This window comes from Eptatretus burgeri, chromosome 13 (assembly GCF_056783735.1).
Source record: "Eptatretus burgeri isolate ZD-2024b chromosome 13, Ebu_testis_v1, whole genome shotgun sequence".
Classification (NCBI taxonomy): Eukaryota; Metazoa; Chordata; class Myxini; order Myxiniformes; family Myxinidae; genus Eptatretus; species Eptatretus burgeri.
Window position 1 is genome coordinate 44,540,039 of NC_140973.1, and position 20,593 is coordinate 44,560,631.

Below are 20,593 nucleotides of genomic sequence, written 5' to 3' on the forward strand. Positions count from 1 at the left end.
ATTACGAGCGATTCAAATTAACCCTTTACGAGAAATAAGATGGTGTCTCAAGGCGAGCGGGAGCCGGGTGTATTAGAAATGGATTTAGAATGTGTAGAATCCATGGTCCAGGATGAAAACCCCGTGCAGGAAATGTTGGTTGTGCAGGAATACGAACTCCCCCAACTGAACCCAGAGCCCGAAATAGGTGCGGCGGCGGCCGCGGTGTATGACACCTCCCTCCCCCTCTCCACCAAAACCCCCCGATCCTTGCCGAAACGGCTCAGCTGAGTGCATCCGACATGGCCCAGCTATTCGCCATGTTGACAGAAATACAAACAGCTGCACGACAGTTGAAAAACGGAATGAGAGGCATGAACGAAAAAATGGATACGAATGCCCAACAGATGGAAAACAAAATGGATGGAGACACGAACAGAATGAAAGAGATGCAGGGTGATATGCGGCAAATGGGCCAATGTCTGCAGGCGGGCATAATGACGACGCCACGTGTGGGAACGAACGAGCTGGGAGGGAGTGCAACGGCTGTCAGGCCCGTGGTCGGGGCGGGTGAGAAAATAATTCCGGAGACGTGTGAGACGAGACACGAGGTAAAGGTATTAGAAAAATTAAAAGAAAGCCAGGAGGAGACAAAGGAGGGATTGAAGGTCGTAACGGTGGAGTGTGAGAAAAGACTTCAAGACATAACGAAGAGAGTTGATAAGCTGCGACTGGAGGTAAAAACGGAGACAGAGGAACTAGGAAGACGGGTAGAAAACCACAAGGGCAAGACGGAAGAACAGTTAGAAGCCAAAGCAAGGTCGGAGGGTGCGGAGATGAGAAAAGAATTAGAAAAGGAAGCTTCTGAGTTACAGAAACACCAAAACAAAGAGGGGGAATTACCAAAAGAACTGAGAGTGTTAAAAGAGGAAAGGAAGAGAACGGAAAATGAAACATTAAGGAACCACACTGAGCAGATTGAACAATTAGAAGCCAAAGCAAAGTCAGAGTGTGCGGAGATGAGAAAGGAATTGGAAAAGAAAGTTTCTGAGTTAGAGAAACACCAAAACAAAGAGAGGGAACTACAAAACGAACTGAGAGTGTTAAAAGAGGAAAGGAAGAGAACGGAAAATGAAACTTTAAGAAACCACACTGTACAGATCAAACAGCTGGAAGCGAAGGCCAGACTAAAGAATGAGGAACAAGAAAGAGTAATGAAGGAAGAACGAATGAGACAGGAGAAAGAAATCAGTCAGTTGAAAGAAATGACGAGATTGCAGAACGAGGAACAAGAGAGACAGTGGAATAAAAAACTGAAAGAGTATGAATTTGAAACTGAACGACAAAAGGAAAAAAATAGGTTTGAATACGAGGAGAAAGTAAAGGAGCAAGGAATGAAGCAGGAAGGAGAAATCAGGAGATTGAAGGACACAACGAGATTGGAGAGGGAAGAACGAGAGGAACAATGGAATAGAAAACAAAAAGAACATGAATCTGAGGTTGACCAATTGAAAGAAAAGCTGAGGCTGGAGTACGAGGAGATAGACAAAGAACAGCGAATGAAACACAAAATGGAGATGAACCAAATGAAGAAAACCATGAAACTGGGTAAGGAAAGACAGGAGAGGAAACGAGGAAGAGTAATGAGACAGCAGCGAATGAAACACAAAAAGGAGATTAACCAAATGAAGCAAACCATGAAACTGGATAAGGAAGGACAGGAGAGGAAACGAGGAAGAGTAATGAGACAGCAGCGAATGAAACACAAAAAGGAGATTAACCAAATGAAGAAAACCATGAAACTGGAGAAGGAAGGACAGGAGAGGAAACGAGGAAGAGTAGTGAGAGAACAGCGAATGAAACACAGGAAGGAAATGAGCCAATTGAAAGAAACAATGAGATTGGAAAACAAAGAGCAAGGAGTGAAACAGAGGGAAGGACGGGAGCGACTTAAGGAGAAAGCAAGGTTGACCTACATAAAGATAAGGGAAAGACGCCAGAAAGAAGCAGAGACTAATAGACACGAGGGGACAACAGAAACTAATAAATGTACAGAGACACGGGAGATGGGAACGATAGAGGGAAGACTACATGATGAAGACGGGGATAGAGACGAACACACACACACGGAGGTAGTGGAGGATAATGGGGGTGAGCTGGTGGACTGGTTAGAGACCCGGTGCGAGCAGCGAGATGGCCTCCTCCAGGAACGAGGGGAGGGAGTATGCCCCCTTGAGGCGAATCACGACCAGGTGGGTCCGGTCGTGCTTTGCGAGGTTGAGGGGAGGAGTGCTGCGAAGGGGTGCACGCCGAGCTTGGGGGGTATAGAGGCCCCGGAGACCCTTGTGGGGACACGAATCCCCAGTGTGGTTGTCCCGGTGTGTGTGGTGCAAGGTGTGAGTGCGTCCCCGTGTGTGGAAGCGACCCCGTGTGTGAGTGGTGTGGTGGTAAGTGTGCAGAAGGGTGTGCTTCCCAGCGCGCCGTGTGTGAGTGAAACACCGCGGTTGAGTGCCCCCGCGTGTGTGAGTGAGGCACGGTGTATGAGTGAGGCACCGCGGATGAGTGCCCCGCGTGTGTGAGTGAGGCACGGTGTATGAGTGAGTCACCGCGGATGAGTGCCCCCGCGTGTGTGAGTAGTATGGTTTGTGTGAGGGAACTGGCACGAGTGAGTGAAAGGCCGCGAGTGAGTGGAGCCACGTGTGCAAGGGTAATGGCATGCGTGAGTGAGCGGTCGAGTGTGAGAGAGACAGCGTGTGCAAGGTCGCTGTGTGTGAGGGAGATGTCGGTGGGCATGTGTGAACATGCAGCCGCGTCTCCCGGGGCGAATGTAATGGAATGGAGTGTTAGCGTCGTTACACGCAGGTGTGCGTGGGTTGAATGGCGACAGAGAGACAAAAGCCGGGTAGCGGCTGTAGCTGTTTCGAGGACCGTGACGGGTTCACCCAGCAGCGAGCGCGAGGTCCGTGCTGTGCAACGCACGAGGCCCCGACGTGCTCGCTTGCGGGAATGAAGTCCCGGTCCGGAAACGCACGCGGTGGATTTGCCGATCCCGCGGATGGACAAAGTTTAGGCAGGTAAACGGATTTGGACCGGACGGGTTCTCCACGCGGGCGTGTGTGTGTGTGTGTGTGTGTGTGTGTGTGTGTGTGTGTGTGTGTGTGTGTGTGTGTGTGTGTGTGTGTGTATGTGTGTTTGTTTTCAGCTCCAACGGGCAGAGCACATGTGTTCGCGTGGGGAACCCCTCGAGACGTGGGGCTTGTGTTTTTTTATGCGCACGGTGACGTCATGGCTACACGTGGGGTTGGAATGCGGCAGGAGGGGTATCCCTGCCGGATGGTACCGTCCAAGGAGGGACGAGGTACACGTGCAGCTGCATGACGTCACGGGCAGGTGCAAAGTGCGCGAGCTGTGAGTTGCCGCGCTGGTGCTGCGCATGTGAAAAAAAAATAAAAAGCAAGCCTCACTTTCGGGTGCACAGGATTCCCGGCCAAGGGGTGGAAGACCCCCTGGCCTGGGCACAGGATGAAACTAGTTAGGGGGAAGGGTTAGCATAGCTAGACCGGCTCCATCGGGCAGGGGTAAGTCCTCATGGGGCCCGTGGAATGGATTAGTTAGAGGGATTTAGATGAGCTTTAGGTGGGGAAATAAAAGTTATTTTAGAGATTTGGAGACAGAGACAGACTTTGGATGTGTAGCGGGGACGTAGCTTAGCTACGTAGTGTTAAATGGAACGTGCTATAGTTTCAGGGACGACGTGGGAGCACGAGTTAGTTAGGGGATGTAGTTAGAAGGATGGCAGAGTTCAGCGGTGTGTGTGTTGAAGAGTTGTGGGTTGTGAGGTGAGTACATGTGCTTGGTGAATGAGTGAGGCCAGCGGGTCTGTGTGTATGGAGCGAATGGGGACTGCATGGTGCGATGAGTGATTGGGGGGAGGAGTGACTCCCGCCCAAGGGACCCCGGGGTCAGTGTAGAGTGAGTTAGGGGGTTAGTCAAATTTACAAAATGGAAGTCGTTTTGTTGTTGTTGGGAAAGTAGGCTCGATACCCATTTGGAGGGGTGCAGGAGCCCTGTTGACGGGCTGGGAGCGTGGCTGCGAAAGGTGAGTATCGCTGAGTGGGTACCCCGGGCACCAGGCTAGTCGGCCGTAGTAGGCCAAGGGCCCATGGGGGGCCGGGATAGCATAGTGGGCACGGGTGCGCCCGCTTGGTGCGGGGGCCCGGGGCGCCGTTAGCCGCGTGGGCAGTGTTGTGGGCACGGGTGTCCCTCGGAAAGGGGCCTGGGAAGCCAGCCTGCCACGTGTGCGTTTCAGGGGAGGTGCCATGGGGGGAACTCCCCGGTGTTTAGGGAGCTGGTAGGCTCGGAGGCTGTGTAGTGCCCAGGGGTGCCATAGCTGGAGATTCGGCAAAGGGTCGTGCCTGTCAAGGGGAGCCACGGGTCCCAGCCATGAGACCGTGTGAGGGCACGGAGAGAAAATTGGGGGGCGAGGCCCAAAATTGTGAGGACACCATAACAGGCGACGGGAATCTGGGTTGTTAGAACCAATAGTTTAAGCGAGAAGCGCTTGTTGAAAGCCCCGGGGTAGTTTAACAGTTAAATGGTTAGGGTAGATAGGAAGTGTACCCCTCCGCACCATCCATCCCTTCGCTCTCGTTGTGGGCCGCTGGACCCACTTTGCGTTATAGATCGCTGAACTCTGGGGAGGCCATCTTGAGGCTTCATTGGGCCTTGACGCAGGACGCTAGTTCTCCCTTATTCCCCTCCGGGAAGGGAACGTAGGGGTTGGGAGAAGGCTAGGTGACAGGATAGGTTAGCCGAACAAGGACGATAAAGGGGGTTAGGGGACGAATTATAGTGGGGAAGTAAAAAACAAACAAAAAAAAAATAAGTGGGGGCTAAATTGGTTTTTCACAAATTAAGGGGGTGGGTATGGACGGTGACAGGCAAAGGCGATAGGTTGGGAGGGAGACCGTAGAGTAGGTCCGAGCCTGCCTTCCGAGTGGCCAGCACCACCGCACTCCCTCCACCAACCTCCACTGAACGGCAAAGATTGGCCAGCTTCATCTGCTGGCTGCGTTGCTGCAAGGCCTGTGCCGGCCCACTTCATCGGCAGCTGTTGTTTTGCTGCAAGGCCTGTGCCGGCTGGATAGTCTGCAGCTGCTGTGCTTCGAGGCCTGTGCCGGCCAGTTCGTCTGCCGGCTGTGCTTGCCTGCAGCGGCCTGGTTCTGCAGGCTGTGTTTGCCTGCTGCCTTTGCCATGCCATGCCCACTGCCCCTGTTCACCAGCCCCGTTCAATTTTTGCTTTGCCCCCCCCCCCCTGTTCATTTCCATGTGCGCCAGGATCAAGGCAACAGTTTGCAAGCTGCGAGAACTGCCCTGTTGGCAGCTACAACACGGGCCTGCAGTGGCGGCCCGTGCACCGTGTTTGTGTCCATCCATCCATCTGTTGTGTTCATTGCGTGTGCCACTTGAGCTGGCACGGAGACTGCGTTTGTGCAGCCCATGCACCGTTGTGGTTCACTGGGTTCATTTCAAAAGGGGAGGCCTACGACTGCATGTGAGCAGCCGGCCACGTTCCCTGTCACCTGCATTGTCTGAGCCAGAGACTGCATGCGAGCAGCCTGGCTCCCTGCTAACTGCTTTCTTTTTGCAGAGTTCATTGATCCTGGGCCATGGTTTAGTGTAAAATTTGTAAGTTAAGGTTAAGATCTACTGTACATATGAGTGCGCCCCCGGCATGTCTGTCTTAGCGCCGGCAATTTTATTTAAGTCGTCCGTGTGAGTGGGTTTGTTTAGGTAGTTACTCACCCCTCAGGTTATTTATTTTGGGGACACGAATACCATGAATGTCGCACTCAGGGATCCGTAGGTAAAATGTACTAGGGGAGAACTACACATGATGGCACACGAAAATTTGACGACTCGGGATGAGTCTGTAAAAAGGGGAGGGGGTAGTGTTGTGGTTGAGGAAATTCGCAAACCACCATTCAGGTCCCATAGGTGAGATATCTCTGTAAGTATATGTGTAGTTAGTCCAAACCCGTTGTTTACAGGGAATAAATGTCATTCATTCGGGCTGCGACCCTTTTAGATATCCGTTTTTCTTTTACTATCTTTATTTTGGACCAACCGCCATTACTACCACCACAACCACCACCAACCGCATCTCAACAACCACAACCACCTTCTCCAGAACCGCTTTCACACAACAACCACCAACCGCAACGCCGCTTCACAACAACAACAACGCCAACAGCCACGACCTTTACCGTCACATCTCGCTCTCGCAACCATCGCATCACCGCCATTCCCGCGCCGCTTGTGGGCACCGATCCTGGACTCGTACAGGGCGCGCACCGAGCAGCGGGTGCAAAAAGCGGCCTTTCCGAGAAATCGGATCAAGAATGATTCACGCCCACTTCTGTTCCATCCTATCAGCGAGCGTGGGACGATTTGGCCCCGCCTCCAGGCGCGTCGGAGTATAATCGCTATATGCAGATTCGCGGATCAAGAATGATTCACGCCCACTTTTCCTCCGTCCAATGGGGGAGCGTGGCTCCGCCCCCGAGCCGTTCCTGATCCAAAAATCTGCATATGATTTCTCCTGTCGGACTATAAAGCGCCGAGCGCGGGGCGAATTTGAGAGAGTTGAGAAGAGGAAAGAGTTGGAGAGTTGTGGCGAATTCAGTCCAAGAGTTGAGAAGAGGGAAGAGTTGGAGAGTTGTGGCGGCGGCGAAATCAGTCGAGAGAGTGTCTTTCGGGGTCCGGAGAGTCTGGAGAAGCCAAGGAGCTTTGTGGAGGTCTGCGCTCGTGTCAGAGTCGGGGAGCTGCGGAGAGGGGAGGCCGGGAACGCGGTCGAGGTCGCAGCGGCGTCGCTCGTCGCGGGACCCAAGCCAGCCAGATATCCTCTTTCCCCCGAGCATCAACAACCCCCCCCTGTTTCCCCCCGCGCTGAGATAGTGTGAGAAGGGGGCCCGTTCCCACCCCATTCCAGGCAGTGCCAGCGAGGCCCGCGGAGTCGGGGCGCCGCCGCCATTTTGCGGCTCATCACCAGACGGGTAGGCTCGACGCGGTCTCGGCCCCAGGCCCGTCTGCCCCCTTATCGTTGAGGGTGGCCCCTTTTTTCTTTTGCTTTGGAGTATATGTGTTGTCGGCACCGTCTGTGAAGTAAAACTGTGTAAGTGTTGCCGTGTGCTCGCGTAGTCGGTAGTAGATCTGCATTGTGTTTCTTTTGTTGCAATTGCTTTTGGTGCGTAATTGTTGTTTCTTCTTTTGTTACATTTGCTTTTGGTGCATAATTGTGGTAATTGTATATGTGTGCTTTCCGTTTGCCGCGGAATAAATGTGCTTTATGTTGAACTGTTTCTCCCATTTCGCTTCGTCTTTTCTCTAATTGAATCTCCATCTTACTTCACGTAAAGGGTTGGTCGTGGGCTAAATACGCCCGATAATTAATCGGAACCGTCGAGGTTGACGATAACACCGCTCGGTTATCCCGATAGTACGGAACGGGTCGCTTAAAGTGGCCCGTGTCCGAAGTCGACCTGCGGCGAGGTGCGATCGCCCGGTCTACCATCCGTGTGGGTACTTAGGTAGGTCGAATTTGGCGAACAACCCTATCCCACGCGGGGGGCCGATTGGCACGATCGTGGTGAGGCCGAAAGGCCCACCCGTGACTAGTTCCTGGCGTTAGTCCGAGAGGGTCACGACGGGATTGTCCGTCCGGTGGGCGACGTGCCGCGATTCGAGTTACGTGGCCGCTCGCACGCCGGCGGGTGCGAATCCGCAACAATATATATATACATTCATATATATAAATACATCTATATATATAAATACATATATATATATATATATATATATATATATATATATATATATATATATATATATACATATATATATATATATATATATATATATATATATATATATATATATATATATATATATATATATATATACATTCATATATATATATATATATATATATATACATACATTCATATATATATATATATATATATATATATACATTCATATATATATATATATATATATTCATATATATATATATATATATACATTCATATATATATATATATATATATATATATATATATATATATATATACATTCATATATATATATATATATATATACATTCATATATATATATATATATATATATATATACATTCATATATATATATACATTCATATATATATATATATATATATATATATATATATATATATATATATATATATATATTGTTGTGGTTGACCAAATTCGCAAACCACCATTCAGGTCCCTTAGGTGAGATATCTCTGTAAGTATATGTGTAGTTAGGCCCAAACCCATTGTTTCGAGGAAATAAATGTCATTCAGTCGGGCTGCGACTCTTCAGGATAGCCGTTTTTCTTTTACTATCTTTATTTTGGACCAGCCGCCATTACTACCACCACCAACCACGTCTCACAACGCCGCTTCACAACAACCACCAACCACAACCCCGCTTCGCAACAACAACCACCAACCACAACGCCGCTTCACAACAACCACCAACCACAACGCCGCTTCACAACAACAACCACCAACCACAACGCCGCTTCACAACAACAGCCACGACCTTTACCGTCACAACTCGCCACCATCGCATCCCCACCATTCTCGCGCCACTTGTGGGCACCGATACTGGACTCGTGTAGGCCGCGCACCGAGCAGCGTGTTCAGAAACATAACAGACTTTCCGAGAAAAACGGATCAAAAACGACTCACGCCCACTTCTGTTCCGTCCTATCGGCGAGCTGGGTTCGAATTGGCCCCGCCTCCAGGGCGTTGGAGTGAGGACGCTATATGCAAATTCATGGATCAAAAAGCATTCACGCCCACTTTTCCTCGGTCCAATGGGGAGCCAGTTAGAGAGGTGAAGGGTCGGAGGCAGAGGGTCAAAGGTGAAGGAGCGAAGCCACGGGGGATATAAACGGCCGCGCTCGCCAAACAGTTTGCAGTTGGCAGTTCGGAGGGGAGAAGTCAAGAGTGAAGAGTTGGGACGAGCCAAGAGAGGAGACGGAGAGGGCGATTAGACGGAGCTGTGGAGAGGTGGCGGCGGCGAAGGCGGACGAGAGGGTGCTCGCGTCGGTGCCGGGAGCTGCAGAGGGAGAGGCCAGCAACGCGACCGAGGTCGAGGAGGAGACGCTCGTCGCGGGACCCGAGACAGGGTGATATCCTCCTCCCCCCCGAGCATCAACAACCCCCTCCTGTTTCCCCCCGCGCTGAGATAGTGCGACAAGGGGGCCCCTTTCCCACCCCCTACCAGACACTGTCCGCGAGGCCCGCGGAGTTGAGGCGCCACCGCCGCTCTGCGTCTCATCATCAGACGGGTAGGCCCGACACGGTCTCGGCCCCAGGCCCGCCTCATCCTGGAGGGTGGTTCTTTTCTTTTGCTTTGGGAATATGTGTTGTCGGCGCCGTCTGTGAAGTAAAATTGTATAAGTGTTGCCGTGTGCTCGGTAGTCGGATAGCTCTGCATTGTCTTCTTCTTTTACATGTGCTTTTGGTGGAATTGTATATGTGTGCTTTCCGTTCATCGCGAAATAAATGTGCTTATTGTTGAACTGTTTTCCCGCTTCGCTTCGTCTTTTCTTTCATTGAATCTCCATCTTGCTTCACGTAAAGGGTTGGTCGTGGGCTAAAACGCCCGATAATTAATCGAGCCGTCGAGGCCGACGAATAACACCGCTCGGTTATCCCGATAGTACGGAACGGGTCGCTTAAAGTGGCCCGTGTCCGAAGTCGACCTGCGGCGAGGTGCGATCGCCCGGTCTACCCTCCGTGTGGGTACTTAGGTAGGTCGAATTTGGCGAGCAACCCTATCCCACGCGGGGGCCGATTGGCACGATCGTGGTGAGACCGAAAGGTCCACCCGTGACTAGTTCCCGGCGTTAGTCCGAGAGGGTCACGACTGGATTGTCCGTCCGGTGGGCGACGTGCCGTGATTCGAGTTACGTGGCCGCTCGCACGCCGGCGGGCGCGAATCCGCAACAATATATGTATATTGGTGGAATTGTATATGTGTGCTTTCCGTTCATCGCGAAATAAATGTGCTTATTGTTGAACTGTATATATATATATATATATATATATATATATATATATATATATATATATATATATATATATATATATATATATATATATATATATATTGTTGTGGATTCGCGCCCGCCGGCGTGCGAGCGGCCACGTAACTCGAATCGCGGCACGTCGCCCACCGGACGGACAATCCCGTCGTGACCCTCTCGGACTAACGCCGGGAACTAGTCACGGGTGGGCCTTTCGGCCTCACCACGATCGTGTCAATCGGCCCCCCGCGTGGGATAGGGTTGTTCGCCAAATTCGACCTACCTAAGTACCCACACGGAGGGTAGACCGGGCGATCGCACCTCGCCGCAGGTCGACTTCGGACACGGGCCACTTTAAGCGACCCGTTCCGTACTATCGGGATAACCGAGCGGTGTTATCGTCAACTTCGACGGTTCCGATTAATTATTGGGCGTATTTAGCCCACGACCAACCCTTTACGTGAAGTAAGATGGAGATTCAATTAAAGAAAAGACAAAGCGAAACGGGAAAGACAGTTCAACATAAGGCACATTTATTCCGCGGCAAACGGAAAGCACACATATACAATTACAACAATTATGCACCAAAAGCAAATGTAAAAGTAACACAACAATTCTGCACAAAAAGCAAATGCAACAAAAGGGACACAATGCAGATCTACTACCGACTACGCGAGTACACGGCAACACTTACACAGTTTTACTTCACAGACGGCGCCGACAACACATATACTCCAAAGCAAAAGAAAAAGGGGCCACCCTCAACGACAACGGGGCAGACGGGTCTGGGGCCGAGACCATGTCGAGCCTACCCATCTGGTGATGAGCCGCAAAATGGCGGCGGCGCCCCGACTCCGCGGGCCTCGCTGGCACTGCCTGGAATAGGGTGGGAACGGGGCCCCCTTCTCACACTATCTCAGCGTGGGGGGGGGGGAACAGGGGGGGTTGTTGATGCTCGGGGGAAAGAGGATATCTGGCTTGCTTGGGTCCCGCGACGAGCGACTCCACTGCGACCTCGACCGCATTCCCGGCCTCCCCTCTCCGCAGCTCCCCGACAGACTCCGAACCCCGTCTTGGCTGCTGCGCTGCTGCTGCCACGCTTCGCCGCCGCCACAACGCGCCCGAGCCCGAAACAGAAACTCTTCTCTCTGTCGCTGCCACACCTCTCCAACTCCCCCTTTTTGCTCCGCGCTCGGCGCTTTATAGTGCGACAGGAGAAATCATATGCAGATTTTTGGATCAGGATCGGCTCGGGGGCGGAGCCACGCTCGCCCATTGGACGGAGGAAAAGTGGGCGTGAATCATTCTTGATCCGATTTCTCGGAAAGGCCGCTTTTTGCACCCGCTGCTCGGTGAGCGCCCTGTACGAGTCCAGGATCGGTGCCCACAAGCGGTGCGGGAATGGCGGCAGAAGGAGGAGAGGTGAAGGTGGTGGAGGGTTTATTGTGGTGGTCCCTGGCCACAGTGACGCTTGGAATGGCGGTGATGCGATGGTTGCGAGAGCGAGATGTGACGGTAAAGGTCATGGCTGTTGGCGTTGTTATTGTTGTGAAGCGGCGTTGCGCTTGGTGGTTGTTGTGTGATGGCGGTTGAGACGTGGTTGGCTCAAAATATAGATAGAACAGAAAAACGGCTATCTTAAAAGGTCGCAGCCCGAATGAATGACATTTATTCCCTCTAAACAACGGGTGTGGGGCTAACTACACATATACTTACAGAGATATCTCACCTACGGGACCTGAATGGTGGTTTACGAATTTCCTCAACCACAACAATATATATATATATATATATATATATATATATATATATATATATATATATATATATATATATACACATATACATATACATATACATATACATAGATACACACACACATACATACACAAGCCTGGTAAACTGATCAAGATCAGGTTGGGTCAACCATGAAGAAGATTGATGTTTAAAGTTGTAGCAAAATTAACCCGAGCGCACGACTGAAATGATGGGCTAAATGGCTTAATTTCCTTGTTTGAGATCAGTTTCATGATTTTCAGACATACAAACACACATACATACGTACAGATAGTTGCTTTGCAAAGGTTGGGGGTGGTGCCAATTACCTTACCTTGGGTATCCTTAGCACAGATGCAAAATTTGGTGGTTTGGCCCAGCGTTTTTTTTTTTTAGCTCACCTGGACTTTAGTCAGGTGAGCTTATGCGATCAAGCAGTGTCCATATGTGAGTGAGTGAGTGAGTGAGTGAGTCAGTCAGTTAATCAGTCTGTAAACACTTCAGTCATTATCGCTTGAAGCAAACACACAATTTTGATGAAATTTGGTCACAAGCTTCATATCTGATGCCTAATGGTGTATTGACCGCGTCAGAATCTACACTCATTAAGCGTGTCTACGGGGTTTATTTGACCACCACCCCCCCCCCCCCACCAAAAAAAAAACAAGTATTTGCTTTCTTCTCCAAAACTACACACACGACTTTGATGAAACTTGATCACAACCTTCATCAGCCGTAATGTACCAAAATGGATCAACCACATCAAAATCTACACTCATTAAGGGTGTCTTGGGGGGGCGGGGGTGGCGGGGGTTGAACCCACCAAAATAGGTATTTGCTCTCATCTCCGAAACTACATAAACGGTTTTGATGAAACTTGACCACAACCTTTATCACCAGTGATGTACCAAAGTGTATCGACCACATCAAAATCTGCACTCGTTAAGGGGGTCTATGGGGCGGAGTTTGACCCCCCAAAATAGGTATTTGTTTTCTTTTCCGAAACTACACATACGACTTTGATGAAACTTGACCATCACCTTCATCACCCTTGATGTTCAAAAGTTTGTTCACTGCATTAAAAAAAATTCAGGGCCTCAGGGGGTCTGTGGGGGGTTTGAGTGACTGTTGCTCCTGATCTAGGTGAGCTTCAGGACAGGCGGTCCTATTTTTTTCTATGATTTTCGGATGTACACACACACAAACATATGGAGAATTTCGTTGTGGTGGGAGGGGGTTGTGCCCATGAAATAAACCTGGGTACCCCCAGCATGTATGCAAAATTTGATCTAACTGGGGGAGACTGTGGACATTCCCACACAATACACACCTTTGACACAAATAACAACAAGAAGCGAATACTTCAATATCGTGCGGCTGGGGGCAGTAAAAGGTTAAGAATGATGAAACAATTTTGCTGTTATAAAATTTAAATGTAGACATGGTGAATTAGCATGCATGATGGGAAGAGTTGTGACGTTGGACAAATTTCTATTTCTAGCCCTCAGATCAAAGGGACGTATGCGGCCATAAGTGTGACAGAAGACGTGACAGAAGACACAGGACAGAATACCCAATTATATAACAGCGCGATGTCGCCGAGCTATAAAAACTGGATGGTGCAAGCAACTGGATAAGGTGAGCAAAAAACAGCAACACTCGATCCCCAACGCCACACCGACGTATGCACAACAACTACTGGAAATTTCAACAACTACGCAACCCACACACCATCGGACCCAACCCAGACATGAACCCAGCAATGCTCGTGCCCCAGAAACACAAAAATAACAACAAGCAAACACATCCACTCACCCCACCGATACAATACCAGATCATGAGTAAGTCGTAAAAAGAGCCGAGCAGACAATCGATGATGCAATTTTGATGTTTATTGCTGATGGTTTGGCAAAATAAAAACACTCCTTCATTGACGTCATGCACTGAAAGCGGAAATGAATGGTCGCCTCGGGAATAAAAGCAGACGTGTGCCGAGACATGAGGTATATTGGCCTGAGGAAGCTCGCTGGGAAGCAGGTGAAACGCCTCCTGAAATGGGGTACCAAAAACTAGGCAGAAGAGATCAATTTACTTTTGGTTGGATGCACCTTTTTCTTCTTTTAAAAAGTGTACAATCCCAACTGCAAATATATATATATATATATATATATATATATATATATATATATATATATATATATATATATATATATATATATATATATATATATATATATATATAATCTTGAAACATGAGGAGTGTGATGGGCACTCCACTGATACTCATTTGACACAGTCCACACCAAAGCGTCGCCTCCAACACAGACGCTTCAGCCTTGACTCTGTCAAAGAGACTCTGTCCGTCTCTGTCAAAGAGACAAAGATTACATGGTCATCATCAGTTACACATCAAACGGAACCATCGATCCAGATTTTGGGCTTATTTGCCATCATCAGGATGGTATACCAATAAATATTGATCCAATGATGACTACATTCGTCGTTTATACATCAGACGCACCTCCTGACTATTATAGTGAGCATCGCCGTGGATTATGTCTCACACCGTAAAACCGCATAGTCTGCACAGAACAACCATCTGTCTGCCACCCAGACAATTGTTCCTGCTATCCCGCTGGTCCTGCTTTTTAATTTTTTTCCTGCTGGTCACATCACATGCCTTCTGGTTGAATGGTTTGCATTAACAGGAGCAAAGAAAAGCTCTCGCTTTTTTGCTCAAATTAGCGGAGTCGATCTAGTTTTTTTACTTTTGGTGGGAAGCTCCTTCTTTAAAAAAAAAAAAATATATATATATATATGTATATATATATATATATATATATATATATATATATATATATATATATATATATATATATATATATATATATATATACTGTATGAACACATATATAGTTACGGCCCAGAGTTTGAGGTTCGCCACTCGAGGCCACTCGAACTCAAGTTCCTCCCGAACACCCGGTTCTGAGGCCACAGTTTGTGGATATCTCTGTGGCCTGGTGGGTTGTTAAGCAACCACGAACGCCGATTGGTACTGCCATTCCTGGCAGGGTGTCACTACTTCATGTGGTTACCTTACCTGTAGACGACTCTGCACAAAGCGGGTTTTGTGCCCTCAGCACACACCCGGACTACTGCCGAGCAATACAGTGAGTGTACACTGGCTAACAGCAAATCACGTGGGGTAGAACTACCTGGCTAATGCTAAGTGCAGGCTATACTAGACCAATGGAGGAAAATACACGACTAACTGGGTACATTTATAATGCAGGCAATTTTATGATTAGCATGGGCAAGGAAAGGTATGTGGCACAAAAAGCAAGGGATTTAATACATGAAAATACATACAGCAGGGAAAGCAATGATGGGTTAATCCAAATCCATTGGACCATACTCTGTACAGAGCATTGGTGTTGCCGAAGCAGTATCCTGGGCTATTGGGCACAATCCTGGGTGGGTCACCACTCTGACACAGGATACTCAAATGGCTCAATCATCCCAGCAAGTTGGTACTCATTTTGCCGACCTCAGAAGGATGACAGGCTGAGTCAACCCCACCTGGTATTAATTCAACAGCAAAATGGGATTTGATCTTAGGACCCGAAGTTCCTAAGCCCACCACCCTAAACATTAAGCCATCACCAGGCATAAGGATGGGTTAGGTGTGGCAAAAGAAATGCAATGATTTACAAAAGCAAAGAGAGTGTAAAGTTATACTAATCTCAAACTTCTCCGATCTTATCTTACACTAACACGACAGGTGCCTTCAGAAACACTCCCAAGGACAGTTAGAGAGTTCAGGGAGAGAGAAAAAGTTTGAGGTGTTTGCAACTGCTTATTTACCAGGCGTGGTCAATGGATCTGCACAAACCCAGTCGTCAAGGAGGGGAAGGAGGAGGAAAACTGAGGGTGTCAATGGTGTGTGGTCAGAGGAGGTGCTGTGAGGGGTGCAGTGATTGGTAGGTGATGTACAGAGAGGAAGATGTAACAGATGTGAATCAGTGGGCCCGGGTAATCACTGGTGCTCTTTTTGATGTTTATTGCTGGAGATGTTTATTCTCATCCACAGGAGATGAGACGGAAATAAAGAAAAGAACGTAGAAAGAGATAGGCTTATTGAAATGTAAGGAGGTCTGTAAGTGTACTGCTATACTGTCTAATACTGTGCACGGTCTGGCACCTGACCCTTCTGTTCGTTTGTGGACTCCGTTCCGCTTGCTCTGCCAAGCTCTGTTGTCCGCCAACCAGGAATGCACCACGACTACCAGAATGCCAAGAACTAAAACGTGCAAAAGAACAAGAACAAACCAGAGCAGCTTCTGTGTGGAACGCATTGCGCTTTTATAATCCCCCTGGCAGGGGTGGAGTTTGGAAGCGGACCAGGCAGAGTGGTAGGTGTTTGCCAGCGCCCCCATTGATGTGCAGACGATAACCACCGGTGCTGGCTCTGCCCATGTGAGAGTCTGGCAGCAGAAATGGCACCATTTGCCCTGAGTTTTTCCACGCGGCTGAGCTCCACTATTAACATGGGACTGGGGTGTTTGGTTGCACACCTCAACCATGAACGTTCCCCGAACACGCAATGAGGGTCACAAGTGAAAGGAGCTTTTGGGCTACCCAAACAACATCAAACGAAGTCTAGCACACACTCGCACCCCAAGTTAGAGGTTTGAATATCCAGATGCAAGTATCTGCCATGGTAAGGGTCATGCTTGCCCCGTTCCCGACCAGTCCCAATAGGCGGTGGTGGTAACAGTGATTGAATAATGGCAGCGTCAGCATAACGATAAGCATCGTGGCTAGAGAAAGGAGGGAGGAGAGACAGAAGAGAGAGGAGAGGAGAGAAGGGAGAGAGGAGAGAGAGGAGAGGAGAGAAGGGAGAGGGGAGGGAGAGAGGAGAGGAGAGAGGGGAGGGAGAGGGGGAGGAGAGGGGAAAGAGAGGGGGAGGAGAGGGGATGGTAGATGTGTGGAGGAGTGAGGAGGGAGGGAGCAAGGAGGGGTGGGGTTGCTAGGCGGGGTAGTGTGAAGAAGGAGTGCGCGGAGAGCGATGCGTCACTAAACATTGCTATACACTCCGGGGCAGGGGGGAGGGGTGGCAGCGAGGAGGATGAGGGAGAGAGGAGAGCGAAAGGGGGAAGTGTGGAGGGGGTTGGGAGGAGGTAAGCGTGGGGATAAGGGGGTTCTGGACTTTCGTTTGGTAGGGGGACTTGAGGGGGAAAGGGGTGGAGTGGTTCTCGATTTGCATCCTTGTCCTTGTGGTAAAGAGAGGGATAGGGGTGGAAGAGAGAGAGAGGGATATGGGTGGGAGAGAGAGGGATATGGGTGGGAGAGAGAGGGATAGGGGTGGGAGAGAGATGGATAGGGGTGGGAGAGAGAGGGATAGGGGTGGGAGAGAGAGGGATAGGGGTGGGAGAGAGAGGGATAGGGGTGGGAGAGAGAGGGATAGGGGTGGGAGAGAGAGGGATAGGGGTGGGAGAGAGAGGGATAGGGGTGGGAGAGAGAGGGATAGGGGTGGGAGAGAGAGGGATAGGGGTGGGAGAGAGAGGGATAGGGGTGGGAGAGAGAGGAAGAGGGCAGAGAGAGGGAGGGGAGGGGAATAGAGAGGAGGGGGAGATTCCAGCATATGTGACATCCAGTTTAGCATCCATCTGAGAGACGGCACGCACCTTGATGAATCACCCTACCTGGGAAACACCGGGAATGACAGTTTATAGCTGGGTTAAGATTCAAACCCAGGTAAGACAGCTAAGAGTGAGCGTGCGTACCTCTCGGCTATCATGCCGTGATGTGGCAATTCATTGTTTTGCAACAACTGAAAACATTTTTTACTCATTGTGATCATCTCATTTATTTTGCCTTCCTAACTCTGAAAATGTCCCCACGTAGAACCGTGCTGTGGTATCGCCATCGCAGCTTGAAGAGCGCTTGCCAAGTGGCTTAACCACTAGAGCAAGCACTCCATCAAAACGGTTGAAGAATTTTTTTTGTGTTAACTTTTTCTATGCATCTCATATAATCTATCTATGCCGAAGTGATGGGTCGTTTAATGAAAGAAGATCGTACAAAAAGGGGAAACATGGTGTAAAATAAAATTACACATTTTCAGCGAGCGAGCATCGCCTGACGCACCGCCCGAGGCATGACATGGTCAAATGCAGGCGAGTAGGCCCTGAACTTGGTTAAATCGATTGATGTATTCAGTGATGGTGAGTGCTCTAAAATATTCGCACTAAGTGGCTTAAGCACTCAAGCAAGCACTCCAACAAAATGGTTGATGAGTAACGGCTAGCTTGGCAAGCGATTAGCAATGGACGATTGGTCATATAAATACCACACACCTGGAGATGCCTGGAATGTCAGGCAATGTCCAAGTTGGACAAATAAACACTTTTTTGAGCAGTCGGAAGTACTGCTGAATTCAATAATGAAGTTTAAATTTTGAAATTTGCCTGAGATTAAGAGATTGTAGAGGTTAATGCATGTGTGGAAATGAAATAAAGTCACAAACGCTGGCGTCTGCTGGGTTTGTAAGCATTGCAGTGTATCCAGTAATTCATAGGAATGATAATCAGGTATTCAATGATATGAATGAGGAAAGTGAAAAAAGAACTTTATCATGAAGAAATCGTTGCAGCCTGTTCCAAGTCAAGTTACTGTTGAGCAGGCCAAAAAACATGACTTACGAAGAACCCAGTGAGGGGCAGCGAGGTGACCAAGTATGAGCCTTGATAAAGGATAATTATATGAGGCCATTAATTATGTTCAAAAGGGGTGTTTAAATGAACCCAAACCCCAAATTTTCATTCATGTACGACCTTGGAGTTCCTTTGTATGCATGCAAAGTTTCAGTTTACAAGGTTTCATGGTTTTGGAGTTGTGGAGGAGACACACACACACACACACACACACACACACACACACTTATTAGTATGGATATAAAAATGAAAAGCACAGTCTGTTTGTGAAACCGTGAAGTGGTGAAGCCGTGTGACTATATTGTTACAGCCGGGGGTTCGGGACTCACCATGAGGGGAAGCACTCCAGTTTCTCCCGAACACCCTGTCCTGAAGCTGCCGACCACAGATGACTCCATAATCCAAGAGGCTGTAGTTCTTACAAAGCCATAGCCGCTGGACTTTGACAACCGGCCTCGCTGGGTTATGCTTCGATGTTTCTTCAATACCTTTCTATTCGCACGGCAACTGAACTGGAGGCCACACCCTCGGCACCACATCTGGTGATTTTTCTGCCGAGCGTCTAAATTGGTGCAGCACCGACTTACAGAGCAAATCAGGTGGGGTATAACTTCCCTTCTAACTATACTTGTACACTGGGTCGGACCAATAAAGGAAAAGACAACCGAGACAGATTGAAAATAATAATAAGAAATAATTATTTATTTACACACACAGCAATCATTCAAAAGCGAGTCATGATACAGACAAGAAAGTAAAAAGCACACGAGCAGATTTAACCATAACACGTATTCTTCCTTACAGAAGAGACTTGGCCATCATCACTCAGGGGAGAAGAAGACAACAAGAAGAACTTGAAAAGAAAAGTAGGGTCTTTCCTTTTCTCCCTCACCTCACACAGCCCGACAGGGCTGCACAAGCCCATATATACTAGAGAATGGGGAAGATGGGCAGTGACGATGTGGCATGATTGGCTACGCAGCCTCCCCGAGATGCCCAGACCCAGGCGAGTCCTCTCTGGCATCCCAGATATGCCAGCCATAAGCAACTCCGTTTCTGCTGAGCCCCATGTCCAGCAGCTCCCCATGAACCAAAGCGCGTTCTGGCCTTTCCACACTGCCCTTACCTCGTCCATGCTATGGGCTTTCTGCTCTTCACATGATAAGCTTTTAGCACAAGGACAAGCTCTTTGGTGACTATCTCGTACACTTGCATTTCTGTCCTCTCCTTCCTCCTCTCACTCTGCTCGTGCAAGCCTCCTATCCTCTTTCTTCCTCCTCTCACTCTGCTCGTGCAAGCCTCCTATCCTCTTCCTCTTCATATATCGCTTTTTTTCCATTTCAGCTTGTGCGGACCTCTTCCTTATTGGTGCGCATCCGATTGGGGCGGGTCCACGATGCTCCACAATCCAACCTGTATAAAATTCCGCATCATTCTGAGGAAACTTTCAATGCAGCCCCCGCCCCTCCCTTCACGTACCCAACGCCGCCACGGGAGCCCCCGCCCCTCCCTTCACGTACCCAACGCCGCCACGGGAGCCCCCGCCCCTCCCTTCACGTACCCAACGCCGCCACGGGAGCCCCCGCCCCTCCCTTCACGTACCCAACGCCGCCACGGGAGCCCCCGCCCCCTCCCTCACGAGCTAGCATTAATTTGTGCAGTCCTGCACTGTACCGTGCCTGCGAGATGCGCGCACCCCCACCACGCATAACAAAGCACCGCAACCCACGCCATGAACATGCATGTGAGAATGGACACAGTCCCACACGGTGGGCCCGAAGGTTCAACAACCACAACCTCGAACATACCCAATCAAAACAATGTGCGAATGGAAGGAAAATGGAAAGGGATGTCGTTGGACAGAGAGACGACTGAACGGCTGCCGGGCCGAAGGTAAGACCGATGAGGTGAAGGAGGGATCGTCTAAAGGAGCAGAGGGAGGTGGTGCGGGGAGGGAGTGGATAACGGACGAATGGGAAAAAGGGATTGTTGAAAGC

The 20,593-nt window shown here is 49.3% G+C and overlaps 1 long non-coding RNA gene across 1 annotated transcript in view; it reads left to right on the plus strand.

The window, feature by feature from the left end:
- The window catches only part of LOC147014341 (uncharacterized), a 200,664-nt gene that overhangs the window by 105,174 nt on the left and 74,897 nt on the right, over window positions 1-20,593 (plus strand). Inside the window, exon 2 of the long non-coding RNA XR_015050742.1 lies at window positions 13,382-13,518. This is a non-coding gene — a long non-coding RNA (uncharacterized LOC147014341). The remainder of the gene's footprint in view (window positions 1-13,381; window positions 13,519-20,593) is intronic.